Consider the following 27,839-nt stretch of genomic DNA (forward strand, 5'->3'; position numbering starts at 1 on the left):
TATCCTATTACTAATAGCATCCCTTCAAATGGGCATTAAATGGATATTCATCTTGATATTCAGAAAGAAAATGGGAAAAAATCTTAGTTGAGCTGCAGAAACTGTTTATTTCAAAACTGAACTTCGTAATAGACTTATTGGTTTAAAGAATTATTAAAAATAATAATAATAGTAATAAAAAAGAATTGCCACAAAGTCAAATCCACATAAAATTCTAATCTTATTCCAAATTTTGACTATAATCTTTCTAATGATATGCCTGACTCAAGTTTCAGGTCCTAATAGTTCAGGGAAGGTTTGGTGACTGATCAAAAGATATCCAATAAGAGCAAGTTACAATTCAAAATAATAATCAGAACAGCTCCTGAGGATGACTGTGTGGTCCAGCTTTCTTATCTCAATCTTTCATTCTAATGAAACTACACACAATTTCACATTCTGTTTTGATATAAATAAATAATTTTATGAATAAACCAAAGCTATGTGAACAAAATGAGTATTTGGTAAATATAAATTGCAAGAACAGAAAACCTGTAGAGACTGTTTATGATGTGAGTGCTAGTTAAAATTACTTCAGATTATATGTCACCAAAAAGAGAGTAATCAAAACTAAAAATATAACAGAAACAAAGAGGGAACTGTATGATGATCTACTATTATATATTTTAAATGACAGGCTTTGAGGTAAATACAGCTTTCTTTAAACACTAAAGGTTAGTCTAAGCCTGCTCTTTCTTCTGCTTTCCCTAACTTATTTGTTTCTAATTTCTGAAAGTCTGTTGCTGTTATTGGACCTAATCCCTTCTTAATGCTCCAGCACTAATATGCTTCATATCCTGAAAATAAACATGCTCACAGAATCTAGCAGCTGATAAAGAAAAAAAAAAAGAGGGTAAAAAAAGTGATAAATTAACCACCTAGAATAACAACTATAATAAAGGATTTACCAATTTCGGACAAAATACTAATATGCTGAACAAACATTAGTTTTCCCTTAAGTGCTGTTAATTCAAAAAAATATGAAGGACAAAGCACTCTTCCATTCTGAATAGTTGCATTTATGCATATTGGTTGCTTATGAAACACAATGCCCAGGCAACCTGGAAGTCTGGTCTGCACACCAGATCACAAGCATATTTTAAGTCCTGATAGTATAAAGAAAGGAAAGGATACGAAACCCAGAAGAGAGCTGGCATGTGTCTCAGTGGCATACATGTCAGACAGATACCAGATAATGAGGAGGTCAAAACCTCAAGGCTACTCACAGATTATTGTTAAGTCACAAGGTCTATAAGAACAAAAAAATGGATAGTTTCACTACTAGCCAAGAAGTAACCTTTTGGGTTGGGTACAAGAGAAGTTCAGTATAACTCCAGCTCTACTAAAGCTGATATAAAAATGGAATAATGCTGCTTGTGCTCCTGTTTGTTTTCAAGAGTTATTCCTCTATAAATCAGGAACCATTGGTTTCAATGATCATGTAGGGGAGGCTGGAGATTTAGATTGCAGCATTTTAGTCTCAGGTTCCTCATGGTCTTTCAGTACAGCAGATGTTTATACTATGAGATGTTTAACATCTCTTAAAACATTAATACAGTGCCATCTTATTTTCACAAGTGCTACAATGAGTTGAAGTCCTCTGATTAAAGAGTCAGAAGTGCTCATACTGCCAACATGCCTCTTCAAGCCATCACATCAAAGTCTTCACCTTTTCAAATATAAACACTAAATACATTGGATAATATAAATACTACAGGTATGAATACAAAGTAAATAGGTTGTAATGTGTCAAATTAGCTAATATCATGGTAAACTAACACTTTTTACACAGCAACTTCAAACCACATACAATTCTGCTAACACTGATGGATTTACTTCTTGCTCTACTCTCATCTAAGGAAGATCCAGCTGTGTTCCTAAAATCTTAAGCACAATACAGTGGCAGTGAGAAATCAGTTCCTTGTCCTCTTCCATTTGTGTTGCTTCATTTTGCATCTCTGTACTTCTGGAAAAGTTCACAATCAGTGACTGATTCTGCTTGTTGGGAATCATTAATACTTATAGCCAAAAAAACACACATACCTGAAAAAAGCTAAGGAGCAAATTTAATAGAAAAAATATCCTGTTATTTATGCAAACATGTCAGCAACATTAAATGTTTGGCCATGGTTGTTCACATTTACTTTTATATATTGAAGGAAGAGTGGTGAGACTTTTTTGATATTATAACAATCCCACCATTTCCAGAGAGGTCAGAAACAGCACTATGCACTTTCTTGACCCTTATATTAACCATACAATCTCTATCCTATACTCTCTTGCAGTTACACCCCAGAAAAACTCAGTTCAAGATTAAAAAAAACAGTGTACACTTATCATTATTTTTTTCTAATTTTTATAAGTAAGGAGGCCAAAAATTTTTGAGATTTTTTCTAAACAAGCTTTTCTAAACAAAGACACTAAGAAAACAGTCCAAATCAAATCATCCATCTCAATTTAAGTGTCAAAAAAAGGTAAGAAATCTTCCATGGACTCCTGAAATATTTTATGTACAGAGTGTCTATCATTTTAAAGGGAATTAAAAAAAAAAGACAGGAATATTCTAGAGTGAATAGTCTCTAAGTACTCAAAAATTAAAAAGAACCCTATTTTTGCAACACATAAAAGCTTGTTACTGTTACCTCATTATTACTAAGACATTAGAAGAGATTTTGCAAAACAGTCCAGTGGCCTTCCAACCTGCAAAACATGCCAAATTCTTTGACTCAGTTGCCATAAAACTCCTTTAAATTGCTGGAACCAGATCCAAATTTTGTTTTATGAAAGTATAAAAAGGATATGAGTAAAACCGTGGGTTGATTCACTATGAATGCAACATATGTTAAAGGGTTTCCGGGTCCTGTTACTCATTATGAGAGAATAGCAATCCAGATACGCAGATATATTATGGTGGCTCCACAGATTTAGACTCATCCTATTGTTTTTGGTAGTTTTCCCTTTCATCTAATCATCTGCATCTGGATTTTCCCTAAGCAAACCCATGTCTTCCAAAACCAAGCAAACTAAAGTAGTACCATCAATAAAAAGTGTGTACTTTCTCTAGTAATAAGAACCACACATGTTCCTCTTCATCAACAGAGCAAATTGGATCACAGGGAAAACAAAACAACCCTCTGGAATACTCAAATATTGAACTATACTGCTATGAAATTTGGAGTATTTTTATCCATTAAGAAAATAATATTGCAACTTACAATTGAATTGATACCCAGATTGTAAAAACAGCTAGAAAGGATCCTGAAGTATTATTCAGTTCTTGCTCAGAATGTTTCAGTGAAATTTGCTATGAGCTTTACAGTTTATACAAATTCTTAGAGGCTGTTCAGTAGTTAATGCCTTTCTTATAATCAACTAAGACATGATCTTCATGGAACTCTGACTTAAATATGCTAAAACATATCTTCTGCCCTAAGAATATCTGATCTACTGCTAGATGGACTAACCTGTTTCAGGTGTGGGATATGCCTGCCTACCAGGTATAAGATGCCCTTTGCCTTTCTGGGTGGGCTTTGCAGGGATACTGGGAGTGTGTCTCTATAGGCACAGCATGTTCTTTCAGGCAAATATAGGAAATTATGGGAATGCAGAAGAAAAGTAACTACTCTTCCCCATCACAGTCACGCAACAGTGTCAATCAACTTATCAGCTCAATTTATCTGTTCATACCAACCAGCTTGCTTGTACTAAAAGCAGCACCAAATTGAGGTCAGAACTTTTCAAGTGTGCTTGGGAAGTGCATTAGACAAGTTCATACCCAGGTAACTGTTGGAGAGATGCCTTCAGTAGAAGCAGAACCTAAAGAGCTTGTCCTTCTTGGAGTCCGAGTACCTGAGTACCCTCAGAACTACAGCTAAATGGGAGGTAACACAATGCTTAATATTACTGTTTGGCATAGTAGGTATTTTTCTTTTTTTTTTTTTTTTTTTTGTCTAAACGGAAGGCTGGAATTACAAAGACAAATACAAACCAAGTTAAATTCTTGTTACAGCTTGTGATGTTCATGTAATATGCAACTGGGCTTTCCGAATTTCAGGAAACATTTTTTAGAGAGTTCAAGTTTGGGCAATGCCGGGGGAGTGATGAAGCTGTTTTGACCTCAGTTGTAAGAAAAAACACTTCCATGCTTTTAGTGTCAGTTTTCAAAGAGCAGAGATTTATTTCTGTGTGTTTGTTTTGTTTTGTTTTCCTTCTTTGGAGTAATTTTTTAACTTTCAAACAAGCTCTGAAATGACCCAGTACTTTAGAGGATTGTGTGGGAGGTGCTTTACCTAACATCTGAAGATCCTTTTTAAAAATAAAAACTGTAATCTTTTCTGTCTCACTGCTAAAACCTTTTTCTTTTTCTTTTTCTTTTTTTTTCCCAGCACACTGATTTTTTTTTTACTTTTTTTTTTTTTTCTTATTTCACTCATACCATAGAATAAACATTAACAGACAAACATCAAAATAAAGCAAAAGTACTCTTTGGATGGTTTTGCTGATTGTGTCCCTTCCACATTTTTAGTGTTTTATGCCACTATCAAGCCACTTCTAGGCAGCAGCTCAAGGAAAGCCAGGATTTCAATTAATATTCAATATTCCTTTCCCTATGTGGTGTCATATTTCAGGTTTTGCTTTATATTTCCTGTTGTCATGTGTCTCTGCGTGTTTAAGATGTGATTTCGGCAGACTCTGTTTCTGTGGATTTTAGAGTAGAAAAAATGTACTTTAGCAGAAAGAAAGCAGACGACAATAGGGAAAGATGTAAGAGGTAAAAAACTTAATGAGGAAAATACTTGTGAGCAGGGTGTGACTGCTACTCCAAACCATTGTTTTCAGCCCAAAATGTTTATAAAAAAGTGGAATCTTAATCTTCATCATTATATCTGTTTTCTGTTTTTGTAGCTAAGTGATTATATTTAACACAGCTTGAAGCCAGTCCTGTTTATACAAGTGTAGGGGTCTAATGTAGAGAATCGATGTCTGCCAAAAGTAACTGAATCATAAATGTCAATGAAAATTTTCAAGTTATACCAGAGTGGGAAAAACACAGATATCACTGCTATACTGTAACAAGATAACTGGATGTGCACAAGGAAGAGAAAGCTAGGTATTCATAGAATCATGGAATGGTTTAGGTTGGAAGGGACGTTAAAGAACATTGTCATAGGAAGGGACACCTCCCACTAAACCAGGTTGCTCAAAGCCCCATCCAGCCTGATCTTTAGCACTTCCAGGGATGGGGCATCCACAACCTCTCTCAGCAAAATTTGTTGACCATGTTTTCTTAGAAATGGTATCTTCACAATACTTCTACTAAAGCTGCTTCTAAAGCAAGAGCAATCAGAAAAAGCAGGAAGAGACAACAGATGCAGGGGGAAGCAAGGACACCCCAAAGCACTAGAAGGAGATATGCCCTCAGTCAGATCTTCTTCAACATTCACTCCTTTAAAAGCTCAATTAAGATATTTTCCTCCAAAAAGTCAAGTTTTAATAATATCAATTACTCTGTGGGGACTGTCTTTTGCAAATAACATCTATCAGTGGTTGCATCTCATAGGGATGAGCATAGTAGTGGGTTGACCCCAATGAGCTGCTTTCATCAGGGAATGAGAAATGCCATCCCCTAAAAACTGAAAGAAGTCAACAGTATGCATGCCCCGGTAGGCCACTGGCCTTGTCTTTGAACTGACACCAGCTCCATTTCAGACACAAACAGGGGAGAGAGCAAAGAAAGTGCTGCTGGACAGAGGAGGTCACAAAGCAACTAGTCCTACAGCTGTTATCAAAGTTAAAAATAATAATAATAATAAAAAATGTCAGTTCTACTAAAAATTGCAGAATTCAATTTCAACACAAAAAAAAAAAGGAAAAAAGAAAAGTATTTCCAAATATAAAGTTATATGGAAAAGCTTTGTGTGAATATGAAACTGATCAGAGAAGACAGAACTAAAGAAATGAAAGTGAAGCTATAGTATTTGGCAGTTAACGCTTCCTCCAATGAGGCAAAATCATTTTGCATTGGTTACTGTATTAGCATCATATTCTACTTAAGATGGAGAAACAGAAGCTGTCAGGTCATTGTCTAAAGAGAGCAGCCAGGAAGTCCAAGCTAGCCTCATGAAAAATGTTCTTTATGATGTTTACTTTTTCAAGACTAAGTATTAGTCTGAGGAAAGCCATAGTAAAAGACAGAGGAAAAAAACAATCATTTGGGTGGGAGAGGGTTAGAAAAATATGAGAACACACACACACAGCATAAATAATTCTTGCTCAATCCAAGGATATGGCTAAAAGAAACACTGAGGGAGTGATGTTCATCATTCTCATCCAAGGTGAGCTCAGCTTTACCCACCTCGCTGCTGATAGATGTCTGTCCATCGTTTGACCTCCGCTGGCAATCTAGCCCAAACATCAGCCATTGTTAACATAAGAAAAGTGGTTCTTACGTGTAATATCAATCTCCTTTGCTGTGGTTTAAGCTCCATTTTTTCTGGTCCTATCCACAAGAGATATGGGGAACATACTCCGTTTCTCTTTGTAGAGGTCTTAACGCATTTGGAGACTGCTGTCATGCCTCTCCTCAGTTTTCTCTTAGCTAAACAATCCAAGTCTCATCACCAATCTCTCACAGGCTGCATTTTCCAGCCCTCTGATAATTTCTGTTACTTTTTCCTGAAACATTTCCAACAGTCCGCACTATTGCTATTCTTGATAAACAACACCCTATATTATATGCTGCTCTTGTTGAGAGCTCCTCTAGGTTGTTTGGAGCAGGGAGACAATTTCACATCTCTTCCAGATGACACTCCCTGTAAAATGTTTGTGTGTTTTTTCTGGCAACTGTATGACAACAGTCCATCAGACTTGGCTGACATCTGGCCGTCACAACTACAGATCTCACAGAGCATACAGCTGTTTTATTTTTACTGTAGGTAATGCAACAAAATGAAAGGTAAAATTGATTTTTACTTTTGTTACTTAAAAAAAAGAAGAGAAAGGAGGCACAGTGTAGACATTTTATAATGATACTGGCCTCCAGCCCCTGTATAAGCATCACCGAAAATGTCTTCAGGGTTTCATCACCAAATTCACCATACCAAAGAGGAAACATGAGTGGGGAAAACTCATCCTGATTCCCTGGACCAATAAACCTTCTTGTCATCTGGGCATGAGACAAGATAACAAAAGAGCTGTAAAGTCCCCAGCTGACAACTGGGAACCAAATTTCCTAACCTGGCTTTACTCTGGGTTGAGAGACCCCTTCCCACATGCCCAGAATTTGGAGAAGACTCCTTCACAGTGTTAGTCAGTTTTATGAGAAGCATAATGATGAAAAGAGGTGGGACTGCATGGTACAATAGATAATACAGGTACTTAGGAGTCCAAGAACAGCCTTCATCCTGGACTTGTATTGAGGATCCTTGCTATTTTTCTGCTTATGGAATGTTTGAAGAGTAATAAGGTCAGCACTCGGGGAAATAATAATATATAATCTATCACCTCCTGGTATTGTTTTAATCATTTTAATCAGAGGAGCAGCCTGCATCTGTCTAAAGTATTAACAGTAGTAATACATACATAACGCAACTGACCTTATCTGTTCATCATAAAAAAAAAAAAAAGAAAAAAGGCTATGATGAGGAAATACTGATGTGCTATTCTAACAGATTAATAGGTTGCAAATAAGTGGACACAGGACAAAGCCTTATTATAACATAGAGATAATAGGTTATAGGCTCCTTTCAGTCTGTCCAGAATTGTTCCAAAAGTTCAAGCAAGAGGGTAAAGTGCAAAATATTTACAGGATGTAATCCTATACATGCCATTCAAAATCAGCTCAGCTCAAAAGAATGACATGGATCTCTCAGGGCTTGAACATACCTTGGTACAGTTGCCAGGAATACTGTTGTCCCTCTTCCCCATACTTGGAAGCTCTACCAGGTCTTATTTCAGCTGATGAGCCTTTGCAGCTGAAAAAGTCATATTAATGTAAAAGGTCCCCACTTTTGGTCAGAATTTAAATGCCACAGCATTTCAGGTAGTTAAGCCACACACAAGTAGTACTAAATTCAGTTGGCCTTGAAAGGTACACTATAGCTCTTCAAGTACGATTTGAAAGGTTCACTAGTAAGGAAGTCTGTGCAGAACTTCAAGTAACTGATCTTCGCCTAAGACCCTCTTCTTTGCTTCTAGCTTTATGACATGATATCATTTTCACAGAAAATAAGTGTTTCTCATTAATTATTTAGATTTTTTTTTTTTATGCAGAGTGCTGTGTAAGTAGGAAGAAATCAAGTTCTTAAGAAATCAATCTGATACTTGTAAATGGGATAACAGTTATTTAGACATTAGTTGTAACATATTATCCAAATAACACAACCAGAAAAGTCAGAAAAAGGTTAATTTAGACATTGCTAACAGTTTAAATATAAAAGGTATTAATCCGCTTGTCTTTAGATTGACATCAGATAAACAACATAACTCTGTGAGAAAATGATGTATAATTGTACATAAATAATAAAACAACCCTCCCATTGATGTTCTCTTCTCTTCTCCCCTTCCAAGATTCTTATGGGTACTTTCAGCTTAACTATTTCCTAGTAAGAGAACTTGCAATCCTTAGTTCAGACCAGATTTTCTGCATAAAACCAGTTATCAGTGTTTTTTTGTTTTGTTTTTATTTGTTTGTTTGTCTTCCCCACTGTGAAAATAGAGTCACCTTCTGAGATACTGAGAGTCACTTTCTAAGATATTGAGATGACTTTCAACTCAGTCTGTATGAATCAAAGAAGCACGTACAAGTGTGCAAATATGTTTGTATTTCAGATGAGATGGTTATTTCTGCCTTTTTTTTTCTTTTTTTTTTTTTTTTTTCCCCCTGCCTTCCCAGCAAGCTGTGGTTTTACAAAAACTTTAAGTTACCCTATGTCTGGGCTGCTGCTGAGAGGGGCTGATCTCCTCTCTTATCCCTCATTTCCAGGGCACAGACCCAGCTTACCACATGTCCACAGGATCACTAGTACCCACACAGGTCAAAAGCAAGCAGCAAAGAACAGGGGGCAAGAGTTGATCGACTCTTTTAATGGCAGCCTATATTTAGATTTAAAGCTGCTGTGAAACCACCATCTCTAGCATAGATATCACACAATGGTTAATGTTGGAAGGGACTTCTGCAGATGGTCTAGTCCTAAACGCATGTGTATACATACGCTAATATTTGTATATACGTGACTTTCTTCATGTTGCTGTGGATGGACACACAACTATCAGGATGTGAGTAGAGGGAGAAAACATCTCCATCTTGCACTCTGGGGCATGGCAGGAAGGCTGCATTTCACCCCAAGGTCCTCAGAGAATCACTTCTCATGCACAGTTCTTATTCCTGTGGGGTTTTATTTGTTTACATGTCGGACTCAGTAGCTATGTGGAAGCAAGAATAAGAATGGTTTTATTATGCAGTAAAGGACTACTGAAGCAAGTATACTCAGCTTCTTGAAGTGACTTGGACACAGAAATTTTGGGCTGGATAGACCATACTGTAACAAAACACCTGAAGGTAAAAGATGTTACTTATTAAAGACATATGCCAAATATTTGTGTGTATCCTTATATGTGACATACACTTAGGCACTATAAACTGCTGAAAATACTGGAAGCAATGTCACCAATAGCCTAAAAGTTGTAATTATTTTCAAATGAAAGCAATAGCTGCAAGAAGGCTCACATTTAACTTTCTCCTCCCTGAGGCAGTGCATTCCAAACACGAGTGTTATCCTGCATCTCTGTGGAAAGCATTAGCTGCTGTGATAACAATGCAGCTCTGTGCTTTTAAGGACTACAAAGCAACCATGCAAAGAATAGTAAAGTTCATTCTGAACATCTCTATGAGAATTAAACAGTCTAGTAGTATTTCTTGTTTTACATTAGGGAGATTGTTTGTTTTCCCTTCTGAAATTCGTATTACAGTCAACAAATACAACATCAGTAGAGATTTATACACACACACACATATATATATAAAAAATATGTATAAAATAATGAAGCATTGGGTTACCACACCCACCATTTCCATTTTACCTCTTTTATTTTGTGGTTCTCACTGATAATTAAACAGAAGAGACTGAAACTGAATAAGCAAATGTTATTATAGGGCAATGTACACAGTTATTCAAATCTTTCATTTCAAGGAGACTTGTGTAAGTTTTGATGTATTTTAACTCTCAGAATGTTATTCTCCAGATGAAATTGAATACAGTACAGTTCCTTCTACATTATTCTTTTCCTAGAAGTATGATTCAACAATATTATTCAACCCTTACAGAAACAGTAATATCAATATGGAATAAACACACATTTCTACACCATAAGAGGAATTTAATAAAGCTATTTATTGGAAAAAAAAAAAAAAAACAAAAAAAAAACGACATACACTTTGATTTGTGCTGACATGTAACAACAAGGAGAAGTCAGCAATTCTTAAAGTACCTCCTGGCAAGGTTTTGAAATCTACAAGCGTACCATGGAAAATGAATGCAGTACATGAGGGAAAAAATAAAATTAAAAAAATAAAAGATAAGCAAACAAAAAGAAACCCTTGAGTGTACCAGGAGTAAAGCTTTGGTGTTTCCAATAGATGAGAAAATGGAAACATCTGAAATGATAGGAAGAATTTGCTCATCATAATTCCACTGCAACAGGTTAGGATATTGTATTTCTAGTAGCTTATGTATGGATGTCTGTTACACAGCATACATGCACACAGACTGCATGCAAGAGACTACACATACATTAATTTATATATAAGACCAGCTGTTCGTAACACAAGTAACTGTGTCTTTCCTCTGATGTAAGGTACAAAAATTAATAAACTGGAAATACTATCTGTATTTCCTTAGTGCTCTTGTTTCTACAGGAAAATCCCGCATCTCCACCATGGACTCATGAAAAAGAGGCAGGTTTGCCTAAGTGAAGAAGAATCTCAATGCCAAGGATGAAGCAGAACATTGTGAGGGCAGACATAGATTTGAGTGTCATTCAACAGCATGCCTTCTCAGCCATCCTCCATTGACCCATGAGGAGCTCCTGGGGTACACTGGTTCTTCAGTAAAGGCACAAGACTGTAGCAACAACACATACAACAGTCACCAATCCCTGCTGCAGACCTCCACAGTGCAAGAAATGAGTGAATGAAAAGGAGTGTTACATTTTACATAGCAAAGAGGACCAGCTGTCAGTAGGCTGGATATGCTTGACCAAATCAACAATGATATCCAAGGAAACAACCCATGATGATGCTTCCCTCCTCTCTCCTCACAAAAGGGGTGCTGTCACTATGTATTAAGTTTGCATACATTTATATATACTTACATATTTATATATGCACACAGTCTGTAAGATATTGATAGTGGCATAGCAACATAGGAGAAGAAGTGCTGGGCACCAGCTAGTCATCTGATAAGAAGCTGGCACCAATTCTCCACAAACATTTCTGCAGTCAACAAATGAGGCTGCTTGAAGAAAAATAATTTAGATGCTTCTGCCTTTTGGAAACTGAAAGCCTGTGCTGTTGGTGCTGTCTTGATTTAGGTTTATTGAATAATATAGGATTTTATTTCAGATTTACACTTTTTGGAGCACACTTTGCAGTGTACTTTTTGCAGTACCCTTTACCAGATTTATGAGGTCAAACTTCATTACCTTCTCTGGGAGATGACTATATGACTAGTTTTCAGCCAAGAAATCCTATCCAAGTTAGTATTTATTAACATCTTAACGAGCTAAAAAGGTATAAACAGCTATACACTGTATGGTTGTAGTTACAAACCACTTTCTTCCAAATCAAGGCCAGCAGTAAAAGCTAGGCATCTCCAGAAGATTGTTCCTTGCACTTAAACTCTTAATCCCTGCTCAGTCCTTTAAGTCTGCTGCATCTTGATCTTTAACAGATATCAGCAGTTCTCTGGATAACAGGGCAAGGAGGGTGGTATGAATATCTTCAATAGATCTCTTTCTACCAAAGCTAGTAGCAACTTGTGGTGTTTTGCTAAGGATCTGGATACAGTTTTGGAGAAAGACTACAAACATCTACTAAGACTTGATGCCCTCACTTAGCTCTATCTTGTCTTTGTGGTTAATACATAACGTTAACATGAACTCCAGCTGCTCAGTGTATCATAAGCCTTTGTAAAGAATGTATAAATGCATGCTCGCCTAAACTAAACAGCAACCATGTGGTGGTCTACACTTGAGTGAATGTGATGTGTTTATGAATAGCACTTTCTAACAAATGCTTTACCTCTCCAGCTCCTAACAATATTTAACTTATCTTTTTCCTTGAACAAAAATGATTTAGTTAAAACAGTACAGCAATTGTCATGTTTTGAACAATAACGGGATGTCACCCACAGAAGGTAACATAAGCAAGATGTAGCTAGGTAGCAATTATTCAGCCTGAAATAATGATGAAGACTACATTCTTTACAAAGATAATTTAAACTATTTTTAAGTCTTTGAACTATTTTTAACACTTCAGCAACAACAGAAAGGCAGACAAGGACTGATACAAGTAAACAAATGTCAACAGGAAAAGAAACAGTGAACATAGGATTGTGTACACTGTCTGACTTAAGGGTGAAGTTCACCCCAGTACGAAGGAGCTTCACAAGGCCCTCTGCATCTTTCTGTTTTATTTGACCTTCTGGCACATAAACAGCCTCTGAATTTTCCCATTGGCTTAAATGAAAACACTCACACGTGTAAAGGATGTTGTTGGACTGGTTCTTGGATGCAAAACCCTATCTTCATAGGTGTTCATCTCCTGTTGGAGTCATTTGAGTACTACTGCATGTTTACAGGTGGGGTACAGAAATAGCACTTCCAGACAGACACTTCCACAGAAATCTCCTTGCTAAATTCTATGAAAATTATTGCTCTACTAAATTTCCTGAGAAAAATATATTATACATAAATATTTTCAAAATATGAAATACATAATATGTAATATATTAGACATACAATTGAAAACCAAACAAATAAAAGTTTGATTAATTCAGCCTTTATGGAGATCAGCTTGCAATATAATACTTCATATGTGAATTTCTGTTAAAGAAAGCCATTCACTGTATTTATGCCTGTATTTCTATATCCAGATCTGAAGTATGCTAATACAACACAGGCTCTGACAATAAATTCAACTACTGGTTCTCCTTGGACTTCCTTGCAAAATCCTGAATCCCTGACATTACTCAGATGTAGGGTTCATGTTTAAATTGATTAACATGTTGTTCCCTAAAGCAATATGTTTTCTTGAAATCATTGCCTATGATGTGCACTTTTTCTAAATACACAAGCAACAAAATTTTCCCAAATTCTAGCTATAGTTTCCCATGTACTTTCAAGTGATTGCTACCAAGGCACAATACAATTAGCTTCTTTCTCACTTTTTCTGGCTTCAGAATATTTTTTTTCCTGTAATATGACAGCACACTTTTTTTTGTTTGTTTGTTTTATTTTAAGTCTTAGCAGTAGTAATAAAACTCATTATTTTTGATCTATTTAATCCTGAGAACCTTGGTCACCAAAACACAAGACATTTTATTTAGTGAGACATGGAGCACAGCAGTATAAATAAAAATCTCACAACTGAATGAACCAACATTTGGTATACAATCTTCTATGAGAGCATTGTGGCAAATTTCTCGTAAAACAGAGAACAAAAATTAAACAGCAATTCTCAGAAATACACAGCTAAGAATTTTATACCATAAAGCTCATTTTCCAGAAATCTGTCTCTGTTATCATTCCTGCATTTCAAATCTCTTTTCAAGGATGTTTTTATTTAGTCCTCTGATTGTTCAAAGCCTTTAAGCAGCCATACAAATACATTGTGACAAACTTTTTTCTAAGTGCCACAGAAGCCTAAATTGAGAGTACAAACCAACCAAACAAACAAACAAACAAAAACTATCTATGCAAATCCAGAGTTGTCATCTTGTTTTAAAACTCCTAAATAAATTATTTAACTTTAGAAGAATTACTCATTTTACATGGTTGAAAGTAGGGAGACAGGTCATTTGAATTTCAGAGGTGACATTCCTCTGACTAAATGCCAACACTTACAATGCAGTCATCTGTATTTGAGCTAGTTGCCCTAGGCTCACTGTACAGTCAATGGAGAAGTTTAGGCTTCCTAATATAGACATATAGAACAGAACAGATTAATTACATCCTCAAGAAGCAAATCTCCATCCAATGATCATAAAGGGAGTCTACAGGGAGCAAGTTCAGCTACAGACCTGCTCTCCTGTGTATGTCTCAGGTCTGGCAGGATGGATCCCACTGTAAGTGCCTATAGGTTTTCACGGGCATTTAATTTGAAAATCCGATTCCATATTTACTAAAGAGAAAGTGAAAAATAGCTCTACTGTAATGAGACAGCACTTTAAAGATTGTAAGACAGCTGTTTAAATACAGCCACGTTATTTTCACATGCATATTTAATAGTGCTAATATTACTTACCATCTTTATGACATCTTTTACCTGTGCTCAACCAGTTTTACAGGGAATAGAAATGAGACAAATATCTAGACTTAAGTTTTCTGAAGTACATACTACTTGGTAACATTGAGAGCCCTTTTTTGTCATGTTCAGGATCACAGCAGAGGTTTCATCCTACTGTTCCAAGGGAAGGGAGAAGGAGGGAAATAAAGCACTGCTGTCTCCTGAGCATCAAGAACAACCTATGCAACAGCCACCACAACAGTAAGTTAAATCATTTGAACAGATGTCACATATACTACCTCAAGTGCCACAGATAAGCAGGGACTTACACTGCACTCAGTTGCTTTGCTTTTCAGTACAAATTCAGCTCCATCAATCAGTCATCCTCTTCAGATCCCACAGTCCAGTGAATAACACAGTTCTATATCCCATTACTACTCTTCTACATCCGATGATAAACATCAATGCATTTATTTCACAAGTCTCCCTCTCTGTTACTGTTTGAAATCATTCTTTGATCAATATCCAAGTTGCTTGCACTCTGCTTCACTTTGTCTTTGGTTGCAGACCTGGCACATGTCAAGTCACATGCTGTCCCTGAAGGACAGTGGTTGAAAATAATCTGAAATTAAATCTCCTAAATAATTTCTGCCTATGGCCTTTTGATTAAAAATAAATAAATAAATAAAATCAGACACAAACAAATTCCCACTGACAAGTCTCTGCATGGAGGGACTGAAAATTACCGTGCTGGAGCACCTTGGTCACGTTTCTTACAATAGGGAACTTTCTCATCCTTTATCTTCTAAAGCAATTTGTCAGGATCCTGATTCCATAATCTCTTATCACATGAAATTTCACAACAGATGCAGGTCTCCTTCAAATACAGAGTAAGGCAAGGCAAAACAAAACATACATATGTATATATATACGTATGTGTATATATATATATATATATATATACACATACGTATATATATGACAGACAATTATCAGACAGTTATACAGAGGATAAGGCAAACAGGCATATAGGGCAGACTTTTGTTTGAGAACAAGGTAAATATACATAATAATGATGATTATTCTGGGGTAGGATATTTACAAGCATTGGTTTCACTGTGGAGATGAATCTTTTTAACATTTTCCAAATCCAGCAGGAGTTTTATCATCTTTGGACAACACAGTTAGATCAAGCTCAACCTACATTGTAGAGTATCCTATGTGAGTAGATGCTGATAGATTATCATTTGAAAATATGCTTGGACAAGTAGCTATGAGTCACAGTCAATACACCATTTTAAATTTTCCCTTCAGAAGTTTCAATTTTCAACCTGAAAAACTGATAGTAATCTGACCTAACAAGTACCTTTGCAAAAATCCTACAATAACAACACAGCAAAAGAAAGGTGACACATTACTGATTACTTATCTTATACAGTATACAGGAAAAATACACAACTCTTCCCTTGAAAGAGTCTGAAAATTGGTGCACATATGAAGAAGGCAGGAAAAAAAAAAAAAAAAAAAAAAAAAAGGAAGATGAAGAGGCTCTGGCAACACAAAATTGCATAAATCAATCCCTTTGCAAATGTTCATATACATTTTACAGTTGTTTAACTAGCTTAATAATGCCATTTCTTAGCTCTCACACTTGGAACAGATGGGATGCAACTTTCTGATCCTTAAATTAAAGCACACACGATTTTATGCTGATGACACTTTTAATCATTGAGGACACACAGCCTACCACCACCAGAATTTTAATTTAGTGACATAATTCCATGGTGTGATCAGATAAAGAAAGGAAAATAATGGTATCCTCAAAAGTACAGCTTCTAGTAATCTTTAATACTAGTAGCAAGCCATCAGACAAGCTGAATGTAAAGCAAGACAATGAAAATTCTTTGAAAATTCAATGAAAATTCAAAGGCAGCAGACAATGAAAATTCACACTCTGCTGGCATTCAGTGATTTTCCAGCAGTCCTATTATTGGGTCCTAAGTCACTGATCCTCTGATTATTAGTCAATGACAAAAATTCACTTCCTACAGGTAGGGAAGGGGACCAGGGAGAGTGACTTATTGTAGATATGGATACTATTTAAAAAAAAAAAAAAAAAAAAAAACAATTTTATAAAAAAAAATATATAAAATTATATTAAAATTAAATTTATAAATTTATAAATTTATAACAAATATTAATATAGTAATTTAAAAAATTACTATATTACTATTTTTTAAGCACAAGAACGAATCATCACTCTGATTACGACTCTGAATTAAAGACTGAGTAAATTATTAAATGTTGTAGGTTTACTACAGCATAAAATGTAGATGTTCTACAGTATAACTAATTGCTTAAAATTCCAAAAGAAAATGCACTTCAAATGAGAAATTTGTAACCACTGAACATTTATTTTTTCAGGTGGCTTTTATCATTTTGTTCTTAACAGTTTGAAATGGCATTTTCCCCTTCTGCTTTTGGACAACTTCCACTGGTGAATGTGGAGTATCTATTTCCTCATGATTTTCAAATTTAACAAAAATCTCACTGGGAGGAAATTCTCAATTTAATAAAGAAACAACAACAAAAGAAATTTCACATTTTCAGAAAGTATCCAATAATTACAATTTTGAAAAATTATGCCAGTAATAGCTATTTTTCCAATCCAAGGAAAAAACTTCTTGTAATGCCGTTTGTCTGCTTTCATGTAGTTATACTCTAACAGAATCTGTTATCACACAGGCACAGTTGCCTACAATTATTTTATACCTTTCTGAAACACCAAAGTTATTATTGAGTACACACTGTGAAGTGCTAAGATACACACAGAGCCACACTTTGTCCCACCCTTCTTGGAGCTGACAAGAGCCTTCAAGAACTGTATGCATAATTTTAGTGGCTTCATTGCAATGGGTAGAGCTGAACTGAACAGGGGAAGGATTATTTTGGCAGACTGCTATGGAGACAGGCACTGTGAATACAATCAAAGAAAAAACACACATGTATGTGTGGAGAGGCCCAGCATGTCTCATTTCAGTGAGATAACTCACATGGCTCTTCTTGACTGGCTTGCTAGTCTATGATTTTAATAGCAAATAATATTGAATTATGTGATACTGCTCATGTAAGGAGAACAGGGCTGTAAGACAGCAGGTGAGATGTTTTTCTCCACACATTGCTTGACAGAAGGGCAAGGTGAGCTGGACTCTAATTAACTGCAGTTCAAAAGTAGTGCGACAAATGGTGTTGTAGATATAACATCCACCTTTATTAAATAAATTGTTTCCCAAGTAAAGTAAATAAATGCTTGTTTATCCCAGCTTTTAGAAGTGTTCCTAAACTCATTTGAATTTCAGGAGTTAAGATAAAAACTTGTAAAAGAGAGGTGACTATAGCAGGAAGAGATGCTATAGGACTCTTACATGCTTCTTACCCTCCTATACACTTCATTAAAATGTAGTTTGATTAGGGTTTTGTACTGAAATCTCGTGAGTGTTGAGTCAGTAGTGGGGCTGATGAGAGGCTGATGATAAATAGCATGCCAAAATCCTCACAACTTTGCTAGGCATTTGTTTCAAGCCTTCAAGGAAACCAACCTACTTCTCTCCTTCCCACTGCACCCTGAATATCTGCCATTTCCTGTTCCTAATCCCCATTCCATCTCATGAAGTCATTAATTTTTGATGAGTTATTAACATGTAAAGAGCTGCTCTAAGTAGGTGCTCTGTAGGTCCCTAATGACAACTTACTAGAAGGACACAGACTTCTTTGTATAGCTCAGGCTATATCTCAGGTGAGTTCCCGTTCCTGCTCTGTTATCTCTGGTCGAGAACAGCTCCGCAATCACACCAAGGCAAGGTGTGCACCTTCGTTTCACATATCTGTACTTTCAGGTTTTTACAATTAGGTCTTCCTCTGGGTTGACCAGATCGTGACTCACAGAGAAAAGCACTTAGACCTCAGTAGGAAGCAGTCCTTCCCTCCAGTGATGAGCAGGGAGAGGGCCAGACTCGTTCATAAATACTGCTTCCAAGTCAGCTCCCTGAAGGGGAGAGGAACTTAATGAGTGTGAATGCAAAGACTGAGACTACTTAAAGCACACTCAAGCCATGCTAAGGTCTAATCCTTATTTGGCAGGGTATTTTTTCTTTGTTTGACTGTTTTTCTTTAAGGCTGGCAGAATGACAACCTTGGAACAGCTGTTTTTTTGCAAGGGCTGGTATGTCAGGAAACCTATCCCAAATGACCCCAAGTCTCAAAGACTGATTTTACCCTTTGCTCTCATAAAGTACAATAAACTTGAGGGCAATCTGAGTTTGCAGTTAGATCTTGGAGCCCTAGTCCTTGGAGCACATCTATGCTTGTGCTGACCAAAAAACAGAAAATGCAATTACAGCAGAGCTAGTCCTGTAATACTTAAAATGATATTACTGTGACACAGAAGAAGAGGAGGGCTGAAGATCCCCCAAAATCACTACAATCCCTTAAAACCCCCCAAATCATACCCTTCAAGACAGCTTTTGCTTTCCTTGCAATATAATCAGGATTTTAGCTGTTCTTTGAGGAGGCAGCACATGGGCCCCGTGCGCATACACATAATTGCCTTTAGGCTGTACAGAGAGCTACTGTTTAGAGGGAAGCCTTCAGGGTAGCTGCTCTTTACACTCAAATTGCTTTCAAAAGTCACATAGTTGGACTATAAGCAAAAGGAAAGAAAAATGAGAGATCTGGAGACGATGAGGTCAACGGGGTAACAGCTCTCAGCTAGTCTTTCCACATATGCAAAATCTAGACTAAGTGCTTTGTAAACAATAATAAGGGAGAACATCCAAAGGGATGTGAAGGAAATGGCTGCATTGAGTGGATATGAGGCTCAGTCATGGCAGACAGACAGACGGGAACAGCAGTTACCAGGAGACTAATTGGACCCTGAGTCAGGTTAAAATTACCTGTTGTGTCTTTTTGGCTTGCTGGACAAGGTCTAATCCAGATCGGCACTGTTGGAAGTTATCTCAGGCTGGCTCACAGCTGCAGGAGCAGAGATTGGTAGGACAGCTAATTTGGGGGACAGAAAAGTCGGTGCCAGGTGGCCAGGTACCCACCAGCCCGGCTGACTGGTGTTTGCTTGAGCTCCCGTTCAGCAAAGCAACATAAACACGCATACAACCCAACACACTGATCTCACCGACATCAGATGCGGTGATTCACTGACTTAGAGCTGAGTGTTTGCAGCAACACTTCTCAGAGCTCTTGGGAAAGAAGTGCAGGAGACAAAGGAACTGCAAAAAGTGAACCAAGGACAGCAGAAAGTCCCAGAAAAGATGAAAAGTTCACAAGCCACAGGAACAGACAAACTTTCCCAGAGAGGGAACAGCACTTCTTTTCCCTGGAGGACACTTGTTTTGCTTATCTGAGGATTTTGCTGTGTGATTTCAGTTGTTTGTATATTTAGGGGCTTGCTTTCATTAATTTCTGAAGTGCCAGACTTAGGTTTTTTGCTTTTTTATGTGTATGTATGTGTTTTTTTTAAGATCTCCAACTGGGTTTTTCCTTACAGATAAAACTGTACTTATTAAATATTCTTTTTTTTTTTTTTTTCCCCTTCCCAGCAGAACTAACTAACCTTGGAAATATGGTTGTTTTTGTAACCAGGTGGGGTCCCACCCAACTGCACTCAGCATTATTCACACTGGCCCTCATCCAGAATCTTCCCCAAGACACTTCAGGGTGGATTTCATTCCTGTTAAGCTCAAAACAAAATGCTGTGGCCTGACCTAGCCTCTACCTCCTTCCAGCTCTCCTGGTTCTTCCTGAAGGACCCACCATGCACCTATCATCTCCTGTCCAAGAGGACTTGCAGTTTTTCATGGGCCTAATTAATTGAAAACACATGGTACAGATGGAGGGATGGGGTGAGAAGAGCTCTGTATATTCACAGAGGCTCCTCAGCCTTTTCATTCCAGAGGGTATTCTTTGATAATACATTTTGATAAAGCTGAAAACTGGATAACTCTAAATATTTAAAAGTTGTGTTGTCCCCCCCCCCCTTTTTTTTTGTTTGGTTTGTTTTTACATTTAAATGTATTTTTTTTTCCTCTGCCTGTATCTCCTACAGCCAGCTACAACGTCCAGTGAGTATTTAACTCTATTCCCTATCACAGACTTGACTTATAAAAATAAATTCCATACCATACATAAATTCCATACAAGGGAAATTTCTTTCAGTCTGATCTATGCTAAGCCCCAGCGGCAGCATCAGAGTGGCTCCTCTGTAGCTCAGCTCTTAGCCATCCCAGTCTCGGTAACACTTAACAGCCCTACTTCTCCTTACCTAATGACTTTGCCTCTTACATTCTCTATTTTGTTTTCAGCTCCTGCTATTCTATCATCTCCCCACTGTGGCCCATCCTGCCTGTTTTAATAAAGGATGCCTTTTTGTTCAGTCTGTGCCAGGGCCAAGTGGCCAGCTTGGAGCACACAAAGCAGGAGCACCCGAATGATGACACAGGGCTTGGCTCTGATTTGGCTAGCAGCTTCCCCTTTCTACCTCAACCTCCTGCTGCTGTGCACCCTGCTGATTGCTTTCATCTCCCACAACTCCTCTGCCAAGGCCCTGTCCTGAGCCTGGGCACAGGAGCTGGGCTAAGACCCATGAGTGATGCTGGCTTGGCAGTGAGGGTGGCACCACGTGCACTCAGCAGCTAGCAGCACCATCCAACACCACCCAAGAACACCTCAGGACCCTTCCCCTTGGCTGCCTAACGCTGCTCTGCATTTACTGAGTGCTTTCCTTGCACCTGCTATTGTATGTTGTTTATGGCATTTCCAGATTCCTCGCCCAAACCTGGTACAAATGTTGCTTCTGCCAAGAACCAACTGGTTAAAACCCCAAATGAATTATAGATTATACCCCACTCTGGCCAGCAACATCACCAGTTTCCAGTTCAGAGCCTCAATATAGTTGGTACTGAAACAACAGTAAATATATATTAGTAATGAGCCATTTCTCTCAAAAAACCTGTGACAATTGCAGTTGTAATACGTATCACCTATACATACACACTCTTTCTCTCAATGTTCATCTGTATATACACACGAGCATAGGCTCACCAAGGAAGTTATGACTGCACACTAGCACATCTGCCTGTCCAATTGCTCCTTGCTCTGCCATCTAACTGGAAGCAAAGCACGAAGTGACAACCTGCTGCTGTGCCAAGCCCTCAGAAAGATGGCGAGAAGGTTGCACTTCCTGCAGCTCGCACGAAAAGGAGAGCAAAGGGACTTGAAAAAGGCATGGGATTGTAGCAGCGATCTAAGAACACAAATTGTTCTGAACTGCAATACAACTCTAAATGCAGACCAAGGCCGGTAGGGAAAAACAAACAAACAAACACAAAGCAAACAAACAAAGCACTTATATGGTGTGAATAATGCTTTGCAAGTTTGAAAGCTTGATGTTGCAGCTCACAAGCTGACTTGAGCCATCATAATAAACTTGCCTCCAAATGCAAGCCCCAGAAAAACCTGTGAAGGCACACAAGTTCCCACCAAAGCCAACAAACTGCTTCGTTTGGCAGAGCTGCATTATTTCATCCAAGAATCAACAAGGCTCAAAACCCTTCTTCCTTCCCTAACGCTTATGTATGCAGAAACTACCTAAAATAATCTAACTGCATTAACTCCTTGGTAAAAGTAACACTCAGGATTAGCACAAAATGAGAACAATGACTGCAAAAGGCTGAGGATGCCCTGGTTTGTGAGTAGTGTCTTAAGGACACCGAGGCTTAGTGTGAGTCTCTTTCACTGCTTTCCAGACATCGTATTTTATTAATCAGACCAATGGCACATGGTAAAAAATGAAGTCTGTCTACAAAGCTGGCATACATGGGAAAAGCTCACTCGTGTTTGTTTTATTTCAAACGAAACCTACAGTAGCTCCCATTGTTTGTTTGTTTTCCCCCCAGACTAGACAGCATGTGGCTCATGAGCCACACTGACAGACGCGATAAAGCTCGTGCCAGATCTGATTGATGACTGCACTAGGAAATGCAGTGAAGGTCATGCTGTAATTCTCTGTTTGCAGCTGCTCCTGGTAAGAAACACTGAACACAATAAAATCTGGGTCTGCTAATTGCTAATAATGTGGAAATTCCTTCCTTACCTTTCCATATCTTCTGTTCCCTGTTTGGACAGCAGCAACTCCACAAGCATATGCAACCATTCAGAGACCACGTAAGTTTGAAAAAGATACTTAAACATACTTGAATGAAGAAAAAAATAAAAAACACCCACAACAACTGGTCAAATATTGAGCTTTAATAGATTGGAAGACAGTTCATTATAATAGTTTGCATGAAAGCAGCATATTAAAGAGTTTTTACTATTTGCTTCTCTGCAAATCTGAGATAACATAATACTACATGTTCTTTGAGAAAGAGTGCTGTCCCTGATAATTCACATGAATTAAGCTAATTTCCCAGAGTCTGTTTATTTTAGATGAACCAAGCCAGCATGCTCATTAGAAGTGGCTACCAGCACAGGCTAAATTCATTGAGCCAGAACATCAGTCAGTCGAGTAGAAGGACACCAAAATCTTGTTTTCCCTAAGTGTTTAGATGTGGTTAGGAAAGTGATAAGAGACTTTGGGGAATTCACAAACATGATATAATGGCAGTCCCCTAATGAATAATATATATTCAGTGCAACTCATGGCAATTACCTCACATATACAAAGTGCTGTACTTCTTAAGGGTTAAAACCTTTGGGGGTTAAAAGTCTTTGAGACATCAACTAGATTACGGATTAAATCTGAGATCCCTTGTGCACTCTTTTATGGTACTTATTATCAATGGATGGACATATTATTATTCAGCATTTTGTACTCATAAACATTTTGGCACAACAAGGACATTACCAACATCTGTCCTACAGTAAGATAGTTATTACCACTCAAAAATACATGGTAGCAGAGAGATGCTGGCAGCAGAAAACCCCAGATACTAAAAAACCACCCACCACTATGTTACCATGAAAGGAATAACATACTGATTTTTAAAATGCTTATTTATTTTTCAGTTTAGGAAAGATATTTAGAGAAAACAGTCCTATGCAGTTCTGCTTATTTTACTGACATGCATATGGCATTGACTTTTAAGATACCACCGCACCTATACAAAAGCAGATTTATAAAACATCCTCTTAGGAATTTCTTTCCTAGATTTCTTGATGGACAGCTGTGAAACTTACAGCAGATATTGACTCATCCTTTTCACAGCCTAGGGTGATCTCCCAGGGCTACTTTAGGGGAAATGATGCCCATTAGCTCACTTTGACAGTGTTGTGTGTTCAGGGTGCTCAGCAGCTTGAACAGCCAAATCTCACTACACAATGTATGTTGTGAGCAACTTTCTGTCAAGGTAGCATGGGATAATGGAAGGCGGACAACTCTTCTTCTGCCATGTAGGACTTCATTTCTTGCCATATGTGAAAAAAAAAAATGTCATCTGCTATAAGATACCCTCCTTTCTATACTAACCCTCATTATGGTCCTGCAATGGTATCCATTAGCACTGCTAACTTCAGCACATGTTTCATGACCTGGAGAGTCCAGAGTTAACTTTTAATCAGAGAGTAAGAGCAATGAGCTCTTCTAAATCTGTACCATTGTATATGCAGTAAAAATACCAGACCTTCAGGTATACGTGCATGGGTAGGTGCTGTCTGACAGCCATGTACATCACTGCCATGTGATCACAGCTACATATTATCCTACTGCCTCATAGTGTTGATGGACAATTCTCTGTATTGCTTTATGCAGACACTCTACAGAAAGACATCTGGTATGATATTAAAAACTTACCTTTTCTCTAAGACCAACTTAGGATAGAAAAACTAATAGCAGAAAAACTAATTCCTCCAAAATTTGAATACGTAACTATTAAGGAAGACTTAGGAGCACATTCAGGACTCATTTTTTTCAGTCCTGGTTCACAGTTATGCTGTAAAATTTTGTATTGGGATATATTAACCTGGAATATTATCAACTGATTGTGTAAAACTCTCACCTGCCCTGCCCAGACAAAAGTTCCTGAGCCAAATGAGACGTGGTATTTGCCAACAAACTGATGAATCAGTGGAAATCCAGGGCCATACCACAAGCTAGGTGTCATTCACATGTAAAACAAGTTGAACTGCACAACTGCAGGATGCATGAATTTTTCAAGGACTTGACACAGTAGGCTTTACTGTGACTAAAACCACAGTATCACAGAGTTAACTAAACTGTTTGGGAGTTTGGAAGCTAAGTCCTTGCATCCCACCACTGCCACTTCAGCCAGGCAGAGATCTCCTGCAGATGAACACAAAGCACATCCTCGCTGCATCCACGCCACACAAAGAGCACAGCTTTGAACAATGCAGTTAACCAAGCGGGCCCTTGCTTACCCGTACTCTCATTGACTGAGGTATCAGATATGAAACTTTTGAAAACGGATGGAAATTAAATTGACTGACTCCAGATTGCATAAAGCAGCCCTGAAATGCTGGCTCTTTGTCCTGAGGCAATGTCTCAAGGAAGTCTGCAGTGAGCAGCTGGGCAAGACAATTCCTGTTGTGACCTTACAGAAGGCTCCCTTTGCACCACTGAAAGGAGCAGCACCATTAGTCACATGTGTATCAAACACAGCCTGGCTTCACTGAGATTGCATTGACACTTGCAAATGTTTTTGATGTCTCTGAAAATCTCTCTTCAATTTTGAAAGCTGCAGGAGATGAAAATAAAAAAATGCTTCACACAGGTTGAAAAATTGTAAAGTCATCTGACTGGCTGACCTATTTAAATGTCTGTATTTTACCCCTTTTTGCTGTCACTGCTTCAAGAAACACTGTGATTTTGACCCCAAAGACCTTCCAAATACCCTTATCTATAGATCTACCTGAGAACCAGGAGCATCACACACCACTTTGAGTTTTGCTGACATATTTCCTGGGAAACACCAAACAGTTCCGTGTATCACCAAAGGCAGTGCATGTCTGCTCATTGTTCTGCATGCAGACTTGTCACTACAATCACTGGGTATTCAGGCACACAAAGAAATCCGTAGATGCTTTTTTTTTTTCTTTTTTTTTTTTTTTTTTTCAGAATTCATTTCAAATGCTTCTTAGCCTCATCTGGTGCCCTATAGCCCTAGAAAGACAGGATTGCTTTCCCTTCAGCTCTAATACAGGATTCGGTTCTGTTCCACCCCATTTCCACAAGGAAACAGGAATTGTTCAAGAGGAGAAAGCAATTGTGCAGCTCTTCCTGTGGAAACCACCAGGAGGCATAAGGGATGACTGAAGGGCACAAAGTGCCCATATAGGAGAGCGCTGATGGATGGATCCATCTGGCTGCCAGGCTGTTCCCTTGTCCCTCTGCCCCAGCCCTTCCCAGGGAAACAGAGGAGAATCCCTTCATAATACTTCCATTTTTATACAAGAAAAATGTGGCCCTGAAACACCTGGAGCCCACAGCCACAGAGCACCTGCGAGGGTGAGACACCCCACTTATGGAAAGAAAATACCTCTGAGAGCCAACCCAGTCTGTGCTGTGACATTTTTCCTCCCCTTGAACAAAACAAAGAACTGCACAAAGAACAGCAAAGCCTATCAGCCGAGGAAGCTTTGAATTGCTGTATGATACTGAATTAGATCTTTCTCAAAGCAAGAAAGCTGATAAAATAATAGGAAGACCTCAGCTTAAAAGATCAGTCATTGCACAGGTACGACATATAAAACAGGCACAAACACAGCAAGTGTTGCGTCAAACTGTTCACAGAGGATCCAGAGGGGAGATTAGCTAAACACTTTTCCTGACATTTGTCTTGTCTTGCCTTTCAGAAGAGTGCATCCATTCATCCATATGGTGTTTGTGGGCAGGTGAACGCCTTGCTTTCTGAGGGCTGCCTGCCTGAATGCACCAATTACGTTGACTCCAAAACTCATAGTTTATAAAGCAATGTCTGCTTTTGGCTGTTTATCTGGCTCTCTCTTTTGCCGCCCATTATTTTCCTACTGGCTAAATCTTTGGCAAGTTTCTTCCATGCCTCCCTCCCTATACACAGACAGAACTGACACAGTGAAAATCGAGTTTCCAAAAAAACTCTCAGTGGAAGAAATCAAAATACGTCGCTGCGAACTGAATAGCCTTCTACCAATCACACGCTGCTTTTTAGTTTTAACCTTTCTGTTAAACAGGAAATAAAAAGGAGGGGGTCAGATGGTGAAGCCAATGGGATAGATCTGGAAGGACGGTTCTTTTCGCCTTTGCCCTTACTGAATCCAGGACTGTAACATGATGCAATCTCCCCACTACGATGAAATGGGTTCGAGTGGCAAAGTCTGCAGAGAGACCACCTCTTCCCACCCTAAAAGGCAGAAAATAATGCAACTCGCAGCTGTACAAAGCAGCAGCCCGCCTGCGCCGGGCTCCCCCGGCAGCCAGGCTGGTGCCTTTCCCTGGGACAGGGGTGCGAGTTTCTGGGACGGCAGGAGGAGGGTTTGGTTCCGGGGGATCTCAGCCGGGTTTTTTGCCCCTTCAGAGCCCGAGCGAGCACCGCACGGCGCGGCGGTGCTGGGGCCGAGGGGACGCAGCCTCCGCTTGATGCTCGGGCTCGCAGCCTTTCCCGTGCTTTTCTCCCGCCCGGCCAAGAAAACGACCGAGACTTCACGTCTTTTTCCTCGCCCCTGGGCTGGAAAAGCTCCCAGCAAGCCCACTGCTTTGCCTGCTAGCAATGAGCCCGGAGCAGCGGAGCCTCGGCAGAAAAAAAATAAAATAAAAAAGCCCCTTTCTGTGCCCAGCCCTTCCCCTCCCTCCATCCCTCCCAGCCCACGGAGCTGGGCAGGGGGCTGCTTCCCGGGGGCAGCAGGAGCCGTCCTACCTTGCGAGCCGTCCTCGCCGCGGCTGCCGGCACAAAGCGGGCTCCGCGCAGCACCGGGGGCGGGCGCAGCCCCGCGGAGCGCAGCCAGCGCCGCGCCGGGGCGGGAGCGGGAGAAGGAGGAGGAGGAGGAGGAGGAGGAGGAGGAGAAGGAGGAGAGTGGGGGACAAGGGAGGGGACAGGGCCGGGGAGGAGCCAGCGGAACAAAGGCCCCCGGTACGGGATTTAGGGAGGGGGGGCAGGTGCGCGGTTGGCCCCATTGTAAGGGGAGCGGGGCGCAGTACGCCCCGGGCAGGGCAGCCCCAGGCAGCCCCGCTGCCAGGCTGCTCGCCCCCTGGGGGATGGAGGCTGCCCCCAGCTCCCGGGAAAGCGCCACAGCT

The 27,839-nt window shown here is 39.0% G+C and overlaps 1 protein-coding gene across 4 annotated transcripts in view; it reads right to left on the reverse strand.

Moving 5' to 3' along the window:
• AFAP1 (actin filament associated protein 1) overlaps window positions 1-27,587 on the reverse strand; it is a 117,763-nt gene extending 90,176 nt beyond the window's left edge. For all 4 annotated transcript variants that reach the window (XM_082759923.1, XM_082759924.1, XM_082759922.1 and 1 more), the window contains exon 1: window positions 27,463-27,587. The gene's annotated coding sequence lies outside the window, so the exon portion shown is untranslated. The remainder of the gene's footprint in view (window positions 1-27,462) is intronic.
• Window positions 27,588-27,839: the final 252 nt, after the last annotated feature.

The sequence above is a fragment of the Aythya marila genome (genome assembly GCF_965140915.1).
Source record: "Aythya marila genome assembly, chromosome: 4".
Lineage (NCBI taxonomy): Eukaryota > Metazoa > Chordata > Aves > Anseriformes > Anatidae > Aythya > Aythya marila.